Source organism: Bubalus bubalis, chromosome 2 (genome assembly GCF_019923935.1).
Source record: "Bubalus bubalis isolate 160015118507 breed Murrah chromosome 2, NDDB_SH_1, whole genome shotgun sequence".
Taxonomy (NCBI): Eukaryota; Metazoa; Chordata; class Mammalia; order Artiodactyla; family Bovidae; genus Bubalus; species Bubalus bubalis.
The window spans coordinates 104,582,510-104,597,426 of record NC_059158.1 but is presented as its reverse complement, the minus strand read 5'-3'; the positions used below and the strand labels follow the sequence as shown (position 1 = coordinate 104,597,426).

General features: G+C 36.5%; 1 protein-coding gene and 1 non-coding gene across 9 annotated transcripts in view; one reads left to right on the top strand and one right to left on the bottom strand.

The window, feature by feature from the left end:
* The window catches only part of GTDC1 (glycosyltransferase like domain containing 1), a 453,460-nt gene that overhangs the window by 363,658 nt on the left and 74,885 nt on the right, over positions 1 to 14,917 (bottom strand). For 5 of the 8 annotated variants that reach the window (XM_025276812.3, XM_025276818.3, XM_044935732.2 and 2 more), the window contains one exon: positions 4,653 to 4,716. The exons of the other annotated variants lie outside the window; for them this stretch is intronic. The gene's annotated coding sequence lies outside the window, so the exon portion shown is untranslated. The remainder of the gene's footprint in view (positions 1 to 4,652; positions 4,717 to 14,917) is intronic. 8 annotated transcript variants of the gene reach the window in all.
* TRNAE-UUC lies at positions 5,428 to 5,501 on the top strand. The gene has a single exon. It is a non-coding gene; the product is annotated as a tRNA-Gly (tRNA).

Below are 14,917 nucleotides of genomic sequence, written 5' to 3'. Positions count from 1 at the left end.
TGGTACCATGGATAAAAAGTGAGCAGTGTGAGATGCCACAGAAAACATATGAAAGACTTGTGAAAGTATTTTACAGAATGATGATATAAGATGTTGGGAGAGGGAATTAAAATGTATCAAATACTAAGGGGAGAATCAGACAACTGAATTAATATAAACTCTTTCATGGAATACTCTCTATTGACTTTTACACTGAAGTATGTACTATATGCTTAAAGGAAAATCATTCATATTTTTGACCACATAAGCTTAGAAATCACTATTTGTCATCACATGTTACCAATATTTGATATCAAACAGCCCCTTTTTAGAAGTTAGGTTTAAAATCTGTACTAAAATTCAAATGAAATAAAATATTGGCTCTAATTATAAATGTGGTATGTACTATAATAAAGTTATGGTTAAAATAATAAATTTGGTATTTATCCAATTTTGCTGGCATCCGTTAATACATTTATTTTTCTATGTTTCTGCAAATATAATGACTAAGCTTCTATATCATAATTTCTGCAAATTGTATAATATCAAATCATAAAGATATAGCAGCCTTGATATGAAGCCTGATCTAAACAAAACTGTAGAATTTATTACTTACAAAAATGAAAAACTCAGTAACATTTATCAAAAGCACTGCTCAAACATTATAGGTCTTAGATATATTTCTATTATGCCTCTGTGTGTAATTAGAATAAACAAATAAATAGCACAATTTTCATGTTGCAGTTTCTAATTCATCAAAAGATATATTCCTACCACAAAACAGATAAAGGGGCTTAACTGCAAATAAAAAGTATACCAATGGAGAAAATGTATTTAAAGTCAATGAATAGTATTCAATACAAAATTAACATTCAACATAAGTGAACACACAGGAAGAAAGAGTTTTTGTCTGTATTTTCTTTAACTTCCAATTCTAATATTATCAAACCTTGACACAAAGGACTCAAGACAGTCATGCACTTAACTGGACCAAGAGAAAAAAACAGTTTTACTGCCATTCCTTCTCAAAAGCTTCATGTTCCTTTGGCTTAAAATGTTGACCTAAAGATGTAATTAATATAACTTAACAAGCACCTCACCCAGATTCATTTGAGCTGCTCTACAGACAAGCCACTTACATACAAGTTTAAAAAAAAACACACTGGGGGGGACTTGAGAATCATAGCATTTAATACATGTGCATTATATGTACAAATCAATTTGAGTATTTGTTTGTTTTGTTATAGTAATGAGCCAGTATGTTGCTGAATCTGTCTTAAGAATGAGAAAAAATAACAGGTGAGTTTATTTAATGCATACCTCTGATATACCTGTTTTACAAATTCTTTAATTATTTTAAAACATGTTCTAAACTTTTAAAAAATCTCTGGGGGAAAAAAAAAACTTTAGATTGCACATGTTTATCTTAATGTATCCATATATTTTCCAGCATGTACAAAAATGTTTCACATTAATCATTTTAACACAAACCACTGTTTACTTTCTTTTTAGTCATATTTGTCGTACACTTACAAATCTATGTAAGTTTTTACTCCCAAAGGAATTTTCTCATTGCCAGAAATCATTAACAATTTTAAAAAATAAAGGTCAATCAAAATATCAATCTCCTCCTAAGAAAACACATTTGGCCTATTTAACTATTCTTACTCTGAATGTATTGAAAAAAAAAAAAAAAACACTAATTTTTAAAATAGATCACCTGAAAGTGAATCATTTGTTTTGCTTAATACAACAAAAATCATTTACATTTTGAGGAACATTCTAGAAAATTTCATTGAATGGTTGCTCATAGTGAAAATCTAGTTTCCTCTTCAAATCATTACTTAAAAATCATAATGCTACATTCTCACATCACTTGTAATAGTAGGTTACTAACTAAATTTAGAAAAAATTGGAAACTTAAAAACACTTTTGTAGTTTACCTTGCATTTTGACTTCAGAAGAAAAAAATTTTAATGCACATCCTTGTATTTAATGGAAGCTCACTTGCTTACCTAACTACATTTGTCAAACATTCCAAAAATGAGATTCTATCTATAAAAGATATGAACTGACTCTGAATTTTAGACAAAAATAGAAAACAATAGCAAGTTTTTCGGTCTCAACAAGAGATAGCCTGGCATAAAAATCTATATAATATAAGCAAATATTACTCAAGAGTTTCAATTCAAATAATAAGTTGTAAAGCAAGACAAGATTCCTACCAATCAAAAACACTATGTCAACATGACCCAAGTGGGCAACATTCAGAAGGGTTTTGTGAAAAGTGAGGCAAAAATGCGACTGCAAGGATCTCTAGAAGAGCTGGAAAAGGCGAATTGAGCACAACCTTCTATAAGGAACAATGCTATTAAGTAAACATGGAAGTTGTGAGGAGAATGTCTCTATTTTTTTTTAAGTTGGTTTTTCTTTTTTTTTCATGATGGTGTTCTAAGTGAAGAAAGAGGGAAAACAAATGGTATAAGGAGGAAAAACTAAAGCCTGTTTGCCTTCCTTCAGTGATGCTGGGAGGGCACACCCTCTGCCTTATGAAAACCACCGCCAGAACCAAGCTACACAAAACATTTTGGCTGCCAGCCTAGAACAGTGCCAGGCTGTTTTTTATTTTTGCGCTAGACTCCCTCAATTGAGACAGTGTGGGATTGTCACTTTGATGCACATAGAGAACAAAGAATAATATAGGACAGAGGGGGGTAATTTTTTTGCCCCTTTAAAGTCAGGTTAGCATTTTGTTTTCTTTGACAGGTCTTGAAAAGACCCAAGAAACAAAAGTTATGCTGAAGAATGGATCAATTGCCTGAAGAAATTAGCGTGAGTACAACATTGTCAACAGTTTAAAAGCCATGTGAGAGATTAACATTTTAAGAAATCAGACTTAAAAGGGGTCCAAGTCACACATTTACCTGTTTAAGAGGCCACAGACCAAGAAGTACATGATTGATACATCAGCACATAATCTTACTTAAAATCTGATGGTATGAAGGAATGCCATAAAATCTGACCAAGAAAAAGAACGAATATAAGTATTAAAAATTTTAGGTCACTTTTCAGAGGCAACTGCGTCAGCTGCTATTGTGACCTTGAGTTCTCCAAAACTAAATAATCTGACTAAAAGATTATGACATTAGAATCTGAATACTTTATGCCTTTATAGGGAAAGAGGTGATAAATGATCAAAAATGTTTAAAGGATTAAACCACAAATCATCTACAAAGTTGCCACAGACACAAACAGGAAAACCGTCTTTTCTATCCTATTCAATTCTGTACTAGAAGCAAAGCTAACACAAATGAGAAAGCTAAGTGTGTGCTGCTGCAAGCTTGAACTAAATCTACTACCTAAATCTGGAGACCGAAAATACCATAAGCCATTTGCTCCTAGAGGTATGACCTTTTTCTCTCTAATGCACAAGATAAGTAGAGGTAGAGGTCCAGTTCCTACAAACCAAATGAAAAGAAAGAATGCACTATGACAAGCCCAGATCCCACGCTGGCATATTTTACACTTAGCTCAGCATCATCTAGAAGCAGGATGCTTCTCACTGCCAATCAGGCGGGGAGAGAAGTTGTGAAACTAATACAGCATTGATGAATAGCACCAAAGGTCTGTGAGTCCCTTCCTCCTGCACATCTCCACTGAATCAGCTGTTAAAAGAAGACCAATGGCTGTTACAGAAATAGCAAGAACTAAAGCACTCGCCTCAGATGTTACTCATGGAGGCATGGAGCATTTACCACCTGAGCCTATCTAATTTCTGACACAATGATCCCCTGCCCAGTTTTGTTCATGGCCACAGATTCTGATAGCAAGTCACAATCAGTGTTGGGAAAGGCAACGGGGGAGGGAGGATGTGAAGAAGAAACTGAGAGAACAGTGGTCAAACTTCATACAATATACATGCTTCTCTCACGTAAATTAGTGCCCATGCACAATACCTTGGGACAACAAAACCTGCAACAAAGGTTCCAGGTACAATGATTTGCTCTGGGTGGCAAGGGTAAGTATGCCATATAACCAAAAAAAAAAAAAAAAAAAAAAAGCAGTATTTTGCTCCTCACTATTCTCCTTTTGCATTTCCTCTCTTTCCTCCAAGATACACTGCAGATGCTATTACCGCATGGGACACTGACGGTTGTAGGCAAAGCATTCATGTATTGCCAAAGTGGTCCAGAGAGTGCTGTCTGGCTGGCTTTATTTCAGCAGGGAATACGAGGCAAAACCAGGAAGCAAAAAGAATGAAAGGTATAGAAGTCAGGCGATAGCCTGTGTTTTCTGTTTATTAATGATGCAGATGAAATGGGCAGAAATCTGGAAAAAGCAGCCAAGTTGACTGAATTACAAAGAAAGATTAAAGAATTAAATGCGTATAACTCGGCTGACAACCAAGGAACAACATTGAGAGTTGTCCACAACTCTCCAAAGTATATACATAAAAAGAAGAGCAAGGGATTTTTATCTACTATAGAAGTGTGAATATATGAAATAATGATGAGATAAAATAAAACTTAAGAAAGGATATTCTTCTTTCTTCCTAGAAATATGTATCATCTTACTGACTCACACTGCAGAGAAGAGTAGATAATAGGAAATGACCACATACTGCCAGGGGACTTCACTGGTGGAGAAATAAAAATGAAATCCCATTTGCTTACCTGATGATCCAGATACAGTGATGTCTCTCTATATATTTGTCCAACCTGGCTAATGCAGAGATACCTGTGAAATCACAAAAGACATAGTAAAGTTGCTATCTTCAAACTAAATCCAATCGGAATTCTGAATCCTTACCTGAACAAGAGTTTACTTGAATGATCTAGTAGTCTGATTCTTGGACAACCCAAGATAGAAGAACCTCTAAGAATAAAAATATTCTGAGACTTAATTAATCAAAGCTTTTTTCAGTCTTTCCAAGGATTTCCCAAATTAATTATAACCAAAAAAAAAAGTAATTAGATTAAAGCTCCTTAACCTTGGTACATGGACAGCCTTCAGGAGTCTATGTACTCCTGAATGAGATATGCAAAATGTGTGGGTTTATGTAAATGTATTTCTCTCTAGGGAGAAGGTCAATAGTTCATGAGATTTGCAGAAAGGTCTATAATCCAAAAAACTGTCAAGAACCTCTGCTGAGTATAGTCTAAAATCTCAAAGGCAGGTTAGAATGCATATGGATAATCAGTCCAGGTTTGCGGGTTTCACACCAGGGAAATGGTGGAGGTGCACAAACACTTGTAGATCTGGGGTAAACACCTTAAGAACACTCCTTTCTGGAAGAGCATAACATCAAGTTTAAACTGTTACTTAACTCACACAGACCCATGTTCTCTGTCTGCCATGCACAGTGAAGACAACGATATCACCATACACCCAAGGGTGGATATTCTGACTTGCATCTTCTGTTTATATTAAAATCAGAATCCTGGAATTTCCCTGATGGTCTAGTGGCTAGGATTCTGGCACTTCCAATGCAGGGGCCCCAGGTTTGATTCCTGGTCAGGGAACTAGATCCCACATGCCACCACCAAAGATCCTGCATGCTGCAACTAAGACCCAGCAGAGCCAAATAAATTAATTCATTTAAAAAAATAAATAAATAAAAATAAAATCAGAATCCTTAGGTATATACACACTAGCAAGGTCAGAACTAACACAGCAACTCATCCCAAAAGAAGCCTACATGACAAGCAAAAAAGAGAAGCTCCCCAACAGTTTACCTAGCACAAAAATCACAGGAGGAGCCAAACACATCTCCTAAAAGAATTGTTCAAAACAGTAATCGGAGTCACAATAACCTACACCAGGAAAAACAAACAAACAAACAGGTCAGAGAACCTTCCCTACATCAACTATGAACAAGATGGGAAAGCATTCACAGCCAAGACAGGATCTGGAGCTGAGGTCTCACCAAAACAACGACAATAATGAACAAACACCGAGAAGACATATATCAAGGGAAGAGGGAAAAAAAAAAAACCTCAAAATTGGCTTATTTCAGAGACTTCCCTGGTGGTCCTGTGGTTAAGACTCAGCATTTCCACTGCAGTGGGTGCGAGTCCGATCCCTGGTCAGGGAACTAAGAGCCCACAGGCTGCAAGACTAATAAATAAAAATATGTGAAAGTCATAAAAAAATTTATTTTAAAGATGGCTTATTTCAAATAACAATTATGTGATATAGTCTCTCAAAAAAAAAAATAGTGTGTTTAACCATGTGTAAAACAGATAACTAGTGAGAAGGTGCTCTATAACACAGAGAGCTGAGTCTGGCACTCAGTGACGACCTACAGGGTGGGAAGGAGATGCAGGTGGATGATACATGTATACTCATGGTTGATTTGAGCCACAACACAATACTGTAAATCAATTATCCTCCAATTAAAAGTTTAAAAAATAAAATTTTTGAGTAGTGTGTTTCGACATTCACCTCCCGAGCATCTCTCAGCATGGCTCCATCCGGTGCTGGGAATTCATCAGTGAATAAGACAAGCACAGCTTGCCCTGCTGGAGCTTAATTTTGGAGCAGAGAGGATGATGGAAGACAAATCTATCGGCAGTATACCATTTCAATGTGTGACACATGATATAAAGCAAAATGATGTGACCAAGGCATATGAAAACGGCCTGCATCTATCTAGTACATCACAGAGATGTTCACTCCAATTCTCAAAGTGAGTCAGGGACTTAGAGAACTGAGGCAGAGAAGGGACTGTGAGGACAGCTAATCAGACCTTTTCACTTCAGAGATGAGGTCAGAAGAGCTGTTCAGGAAGACAAAGAATCGCAACTTCATTATCTCCAAACATGAAAATCCACACTAGACTAGTTAGGATTTCATGATACACACTCAGTCTTTAGAGAGAGAATTGACAGGTTCTGAACAGCATTCCTGAAAACCTGGCTGACGACAGAGTACTTCATACCCTTCATATTTAATAAGGAGCCACCGTCTAGTCAAATCCTTCAGAAGGACGCACAAAAAGAGTAACACTGGTTGTGTGCTTAGTGGCTCAGTAGTGTCCAATTCTGCAATCCCATGAACTGTTGCCCGCCAGGCTCCTCTGTCCGTGGGATTTTCCAGGCAAGAATACTGGAGTGGGTTGCCATTTCCTACTCCAGGTGATCTTCCCAACCGAGGGATCGAATCCATGTCTCTTGTGTCTCCTGGACTGGCAGGCGGATTCTTTACCACTGAGCCACCTGGAAAGTCCAACACTGGTTACATGTGTATAAAGAATATGAGTGTTGGGCCTAACCTTTGAAATCATACTTTTTCAATTTGAACCCAGTAATGTGAAAGTCGCTCGTGTCCAACCCTTTGTGACCCCATAGACTGTAGCCCACCAGGCAACTCCGTCCATGGGATTTTCTAGGCAAGAATACTGGAGTGGGTTGCCAATTCCTTCTCCAGAGGATATTCTTGAACCTGGGATTGACACCTGAGTCTCCCGCATTACAGGCAGACACTTAACCGTCTGAGCCACCAGGCAAGCCCGGACCCAGTAAACACAGTGATAATTCAAAAGTTGTAAAAATAATCCTGAAGTTCAAAAACAAAAATAAATAAAACAATACTGAGTAGGAAAAGGTATGGAAATCTATTTATATGTAAAGACATGCATAGAGTGATCCCGACTGGTGGAGAATCTAGGAATTTAGCCTCAGCTATAAGCTATCAACAGAGAAATATATCTTGTAAGTTTTTTTTTAAGTTGTTTGAGAAAAAACATGTCAGAGATGTCAAAAGATCAGTGATGCAAAGTTTCCCCGAAGCTAGAAATCTATTTACACTATTTGCTTAACCTACAGCATCCAATCTAAGAAAGTAATCCTGAGTCCTTTTCTTTTGACTGTGAGCAGATTCTGTGACATCTGTCATCTCGCTGACCAGAAGTGATGCCGTAGACTTGACTACACAGCAGAGTGACTTGTTCCTTCCTCCTTGGTCAAGAGAGAGTCTTCTACCCAAAGCTATAAAGCTGTCAGGGATGTAGTAAACACTTTCCCTTAAACTTCTAACAAGTCAGAACTTTTCACAAAATTTACTCCCCAAAAAGGCTTATTCACATGAACTTGCTTTGTGTTGCCATCATTCAGTGTCTTCATTTTTAATTTAGTGGTATTTTTAGCCAAATGAAATGAAAATACAGTTTTTCTCAATCTGTCTCAGCTCTACTCTTCATGTTCTGGGACCCAATTCTTGCAATCCTTTCACAACTATTTATTTCACACCAAACTAGATATCTCCCTAAAGCTTACCAATCTAGCCTCCAGGCATATTTCTTAAATAAAAGCTGTAGATCTTTGTAAACCTAAAATTTGCATACTAAAGGAACAAATCAACTATCAAAAGACCTAGTAGTATACAGCAGTTGCTCACCTCTAAGCAGAGTTTTAAAATTCATTTCGATTATTTTTTTAAAGAAACAGTTATTGACTTTTTCTCTTTGCAAAATACTATGTTTAATGGCCTAGTTAAATTAGAGGTAAGAGTGTGAAGCAAGTGTTTTAAATTGGTAAATTCTAAATAAAAGTACATCAGTCAAAAGTTTTAATAAGACTCAGCAGGACAGAGAAGAATTAACAGTCTGTAAGGTATCAAAAAGGAGTGATAGATAATGATAACCTTCATCATTTGCATAGGGATTTATAATTTCATTGCTTCAAGGTTAACAAAATTATGTGGTATTTTGCCCATTCTTATCAAGTAATGGATGCCTTGGTTTGTATACATTTATCAACCGAACCAAGTAACAGAAGAAATGACTGAAATGTTATCAATTAATCTGCTGCATTTTTTAATGTACTCCTAGGTACCAGCTATCATAATCTCTTCTAACCAATAACTGGGTACCCTAAAATAAAAACATAAGGTTTCCAACAGCATCTCATAAACAGCAAATTTAGAATTCTAAAAGTCCAGTAGGTTCCTAAAGTGATTTTTTTAATTAGATACATTACATTCCTTTCTTTACCTTGTAGTTCAAGTCAATTGTTGTTAAATTGTTCCTTCCACCAAATAGTAACAAAAAATACAGATTGATGAATGTATTCAAGACATAGGGAGCATGTAGCTGGATGGAGAAACCCAAGCAACAGACACAAATAATGAGAAGAGTTAAAGTAATAAAAGGATTCTAAGCTGGAGCAATTGTTTTCAATCATCACAGGACAAAAACAATACACTACTGTGGCCTTGCCTCACCAAGCACCCAGAATGTGTTCAAGGCCAGTGCTCTGCTTGGTACCCAGGTCTAATGAAAATCTGCAGAATCTACAAAGGCTGCACAATGGAATCACCTGGAGGCCTTAAAACAAAACAAACAAAAAGGTAATACTTAAACCACATGATCAGAGATTTTGGTTTCATCAATAATTTTTAGAAGGTCCCAGGTGATTTCTTACACATGCAGCTATGGTTAAGAAATACTGCTAAGGGGCATTGGGTCTCAAAGTATGGTCCCTAGACCTGCAGTGGGAACAGCTGCAGTTGAGCACTTATTAGAAATGCAAATACCCAGGCCCCAACCCAGACCTACTGAACCAGGAAATCTGGGTAGGACCAGTAGTCTATATTTTCATGAACCCTTCAGGAAATTCTGAGATACATTAATGCTTGAAAAACACAGCTACAAAGTAAGAAGAATCTGGGTTTCAATCAACTCTCCACAATTTACTTACTGAATGACCACTGGTCAGCTCTCTAAACCTCACTTTCCTCATCTGCAAAATAATACACTCAGCTAAGATTTGTAAGCGCTTCCCCGGTGGCTCAGTGGTAAAGAATCCACCTGCCAATGCAGGAGTCATGGGAATCATGGCTTCCATCCCTGGGTGCGGAAGATCTCCTGGAAGAAGAAGTGGCCACCCACTCCAGGATTCTTGCCTGGGAAATTCCATGGAGAGGAACCTGGAGGGCTACAATCCATGGAGTCACAAGAGTCAGACATGACTGAGCGACTGACCACGCACATATTATGTGCCAGAGAATGCACTAACAAACACTTTATATATATTAATTAATTTAACACAACAAGCTACCGGGTAGATACTACTATCATTTATATCCATTGAACATTACAAAGCAAGGAAGCAGAATCAGAATTTGAACTCGGGATTTTCAAATTCGGAAATCCTTGCTCTTTCCCTGTTTCACAAAATATGCTGATCTGCTCTTTCTCCTTCCTCCCTTCCTCCCTTTCTTTCTCCTCCCTCCTCCCTCCTGTCTTCTCTCTTTCCCTCTCCCCTATTAGTCTCTGTCTATTTGTCTTTCTCACTTTCTCTGGAAATTTATTTTCCTACTACAAAGCTAGAGATTAACTAGCATGTACGGTGTGACTACTGCTATAAATGAGAAAGAAAAAGATTAATACTTTAAAAATTTAAAAGTCACAGTAATGAAGTTACTGGATGTAGATACACACTTTGCAAAATACAGAAACACATATAATTTAGTTCTAAACTGCTAAGTCAAAAACCGAAGAAACTCAGAAGTTTATGAGATGAGCTCAGAGACCAAAGCATGACATCAGGAGGAAGTCCAACTTATCTTGAAACAGGATGAAAAGTCTGTCCAGAACAGGGGGAGAAACAAAGGGTTAGAGAGAAGTAGAAAACAAAGCTAAGTTCCGTGGGTCCTCACTTAGAGTAAGAAAAATTTCACTTCAGTACAGTAAAAATACAAAATCTTTTTTCACAGAATATTTTTGACGCACTGATAGTAAAAACGTAAAGTCAAATCACAGCTACTTATTCTAGGAAAAAAGGATTATACTGGAAAAAAGTACACATAAAAAAGGCATTTCTATTACAAAAAATATTCCATATGCTCCACCCTTTACTATAGTATTTCCATAGGCTACTTTTATGCACTGCACAGTATTTTCAGTCATTCACTGATCCAATCAACAATGACTGATCTCTTTGAGTAAGGCATCAAGGATAAAAAGATAAATAAGATACTGACCCAGGGCACACGGAGCATTTATATTAGACTGCAAATGTTATACGCAATATTTACATGAAGTTATTAGGAATTCCAAAGGTCAATTCTTAGGAACGACTTCTGTGAAATTCCTGAAAGTCAATGTAGTGTAAACTAGCCAAAGCATTCTGCAGTTAACATACCCAAGTACTTTGTCTGTGGTAGCATCACAGACATCATTTCACAAGTGGAGTATTCCCAGAACCATCCATGCTGAGGCCGACTTATGGCTAAGAAACGCAGGCAAATGTAAAATCTAGAGGTGAGCTTTTTCATTCATCATTCATTTCACTTTTCTTGAAGAACTAAGAAGAAACTATTCTCAGAAGCCCACTGGAAGATTCTACCTATGTATTAATACAGGAAAATGTGAGGCACAATGGGCTGATTGAATTCACTAGCATCTCTGTCAATGATAGTCCAGGGCTGTATAACATCTTCTTTAATTTTACTCTAATCTGACAACTCCACAATGCACATTTGTCTCTAAGAACCGGTTTAGAAAGCATGTATTAATATATCCACCATACTATGCTTAAATGATGAGGTGCTATAGTTATTTTTTTCTTAGAATAAATCTGAACCAAATTTGCTATGATATTAGAAATTACACTGTTTTTCAAGCTACATATATTTAAGAATCATCTTTAGTAACACTATTTATTAATAACATATACAAACACAATATATTCCCTGGTGGCTCAGCTGGTAAAGAACCTGCCTGCCAGTGGAGAGGCAACTGATGTGGGTTCAATCCCTGGGTCAGAAAGATCTCCTGGAGAAGGAAATGGCGACCCACTCCAGTACGCTTGTCTGGAGAATTCCATGGACAGAGGAGCCTGGTGGGCTACAGACCATGGGGTTACAAAGAGTCGGATATGACTGAGCACTCACACACAAACACAATAATCAAAGAACTGAACCCCAGAGTTTAAAACTACCTAGCAAACCACTAGTTTTTATCCCACATAGTATCTAGGATACATATAGTGTTAAAATTAAAAACAAAGGTATACAAAAACTTTCCAGTACTTTGAGTAACAAATTTCTTTGGCCCCAATATATCCAATTCATATTTTACTACAGTAGTTTACTAAAATTCAATCCCCTACCATCTCATTCTTTAGCAATATAAACTGCATGTAACAATGTAGTAGAATTAAAAGGTTGGTATATGAGAGTAGTTCAATCTTGATAAAAGTGGTTGGGATAAAATCATCTTTTAAAATATTCAGACGATACCATCCAGATAGCCACATGCACTTGGATCTATACGCCTTAAAAAACTTGTTTAGATTTACTGAAGCTGTACCTGCTGTCAAAGAGCAAAAAAGTGATGAAGGTTGATCAAACGCCACTTTGCCTCCAGGATCGTGTTAATGTTTTCCACTAATGCCATCCTAAAAGTTAACATGTTGTCAATGTAATCCAAAGGTTTCTCTTTATTTCTATATTTAAATCATCACAGGTTTGATCAAGCATGCAAATCCCTCTGGGCTCAGGGTTGCCATCAAAATGTCTTATAGAACATTAAAAATTGAATGGGCATAAACAACTCCAACAGTGCGAAGCTCATGACAGCATCACTGTGATCTTTGTGTTTCATGTGCAACAACACTGGGAAGTTTGCAAGGGAATCTGAGCAACTAATTACTAGCTTTTGCTTGAGGGCAGGTGCGCTGATCTCTACAGGTGTCTCGGCCGCTGCGCTCTGCCTACCGCATTGCCTCTTGAAGACGTTCACTGTAACGACTTGCTGAAGCCCTGCAAAACATCTGAAAGAATACTAAACTGTTGGGTATTCAGGAAGAAACATGTTGTGACTCCTTTAAGATACCACTGAGGAGAAATAGCAGTTGGAGAGGCTTTACTTGGTTTGTGAAAGAATAGTATAAGGCAGTATAAAAAGTAAACATAAAATTATACCTATCAATCACACACATTAAATGAGGATACCAATGTTGTCTCTAATAAGTACAGAGGGTTTTTCAAATACTGTTATTTTTTAAACAGGATATAAAAAAGCAAAAACTAAATAAATAATAAACTTATGTTGGCCCAACTTTTTTCATTCATGCAAGAGAATGGCCAGTGCTAGGAGGATCAAAAAAAAAGAGAGAGAGAGAGAAGTTATCCACTATAAGAAATAAGCAAACAAAATAGTCACCTGCTGACTGGGGAGGCATATACACCATTCACAAATGATGCCACATACAAGACTCATATCCCTTAAGATCTTTGCCATAATATTTCATAAGAAATAATAATGAAAACACACATAAAGCAGAGACAAATATCGCCTGCTCTGCAACTTGCTAACTGCTTAATCTTGAGCAAGAAACTTAAACCTTTCTGGGTCTCAATTTCCTCATGTAATAATAAACTAAACCCAACTCTTCAGGGGGTGCTTTTAAATAAGACAGTGTCTCTTAACTAATATTTGAGCCTGAGCTTGACTTATAGTAAGGGCTTAATAAATTATAATTAGCATCATAACTTCTAAACACATTAGTCTCTTGTTCTTAGCAGAGCACTAACCAAAAAAAAGCATCTTGGAAAGTAAACACTTATCAGTAGTATGCTATTCAAAAATTTGTTATATGGTACATTTTTAAAAATACAAATATTTGTATTTTTAAGCAGTCAACCAATAAGTAAACACACAAACACAACATTTAAACCATCTAACTAACTCTTTTACTATCTGAATAATCACTCAACTTGGTAAAAAGTTCTTATTTTCAATTTTGAAATTTTGTGAATAGTCACTTTTATAACAATAAAGGATAGTTCTAATAATATTTCAAAATTCATCTTACTAAAGAATCTTTTTGGTAATACTCAGGTTAAGGTTCTTAAACAATAAATCTACTAGAATAAGAATATATTTTTACCAATTATTTTCATCCAAAATTCTCTATTTAGAGTTTTTCTTAAACTAAATAGAATTAAGAGGGTATTTCAGAACATCATTAATATAATAGGGTAACCAAAACATCACTTGTTTCTAAATTTTAATAAAAGCAAGAGTTAAAATTGTTTCAGACTATTTTCAAAGAGTGAAAAAAGTTTAAAGCAAAATGTGTACAAAATACATAAAAATAATATAGTATTCCAAAATTAAGAATAATGAGACCCCTGGGCATGATCAGAATATAACTGTTGGAAAAAATATCCCTCCCACTCTCAGAAGACTATTACATCAGAGGCTTATTTCTTCAAATCTGGACAACGCAATAACCTTCTGTTTTCTCTTCCTTTAAATCCTTCTTCCTCCGGTTCACCCTCCAGTTCTCACCGGCATTCCAGCCAGCATGAATTTTAAGAACTGACTTGCTGTGCTTTCCTTCACTCAAACCTAATTATGTCTCATCCACACACAAAAATCTCTTCTAATGTGGAAGAAAGGCACATAGATACTTAAACAGATATGTGTGTGCACACACACATGCATGTGTGCCTGCACATTCATGCACAAGTGTGCATGCACAAAGTACTAAGAGAGGATAAACCAGAGGTCGATTCATTTTGCCGACCATAAGTCAAGGAAGGTTTCATACAATTGATGGAGTCAGGTGAAACAGTACCCACAAAACAAATGCAAAGCTTCAGGCCATTAGCATCCATTATTAAGCCTCAATCTACCCCACTTCAGCTGCTTCCTGTACTCTCCTCACATGGACCTATATATCCCCATTCTCTAAACACAGTGGACACCTTGCAGTCACCTGACCTCTGCCAGTCCCTCTGCCTTGAATCCCTTTTTCATCTTCTTCATCTTTAAAGTTTAAAAAAAGAAAAAATACCCTATATCCTTGAATCAAGACGTTCTCCCTTCCACTTATTTTTCTTACATGGTTAAATCAAGGAATCAAAATGCTCTGGACTTTGCAACTGCAAGCAGGAAGACAGTATTAATTCCGGCAAAAATTCTGAA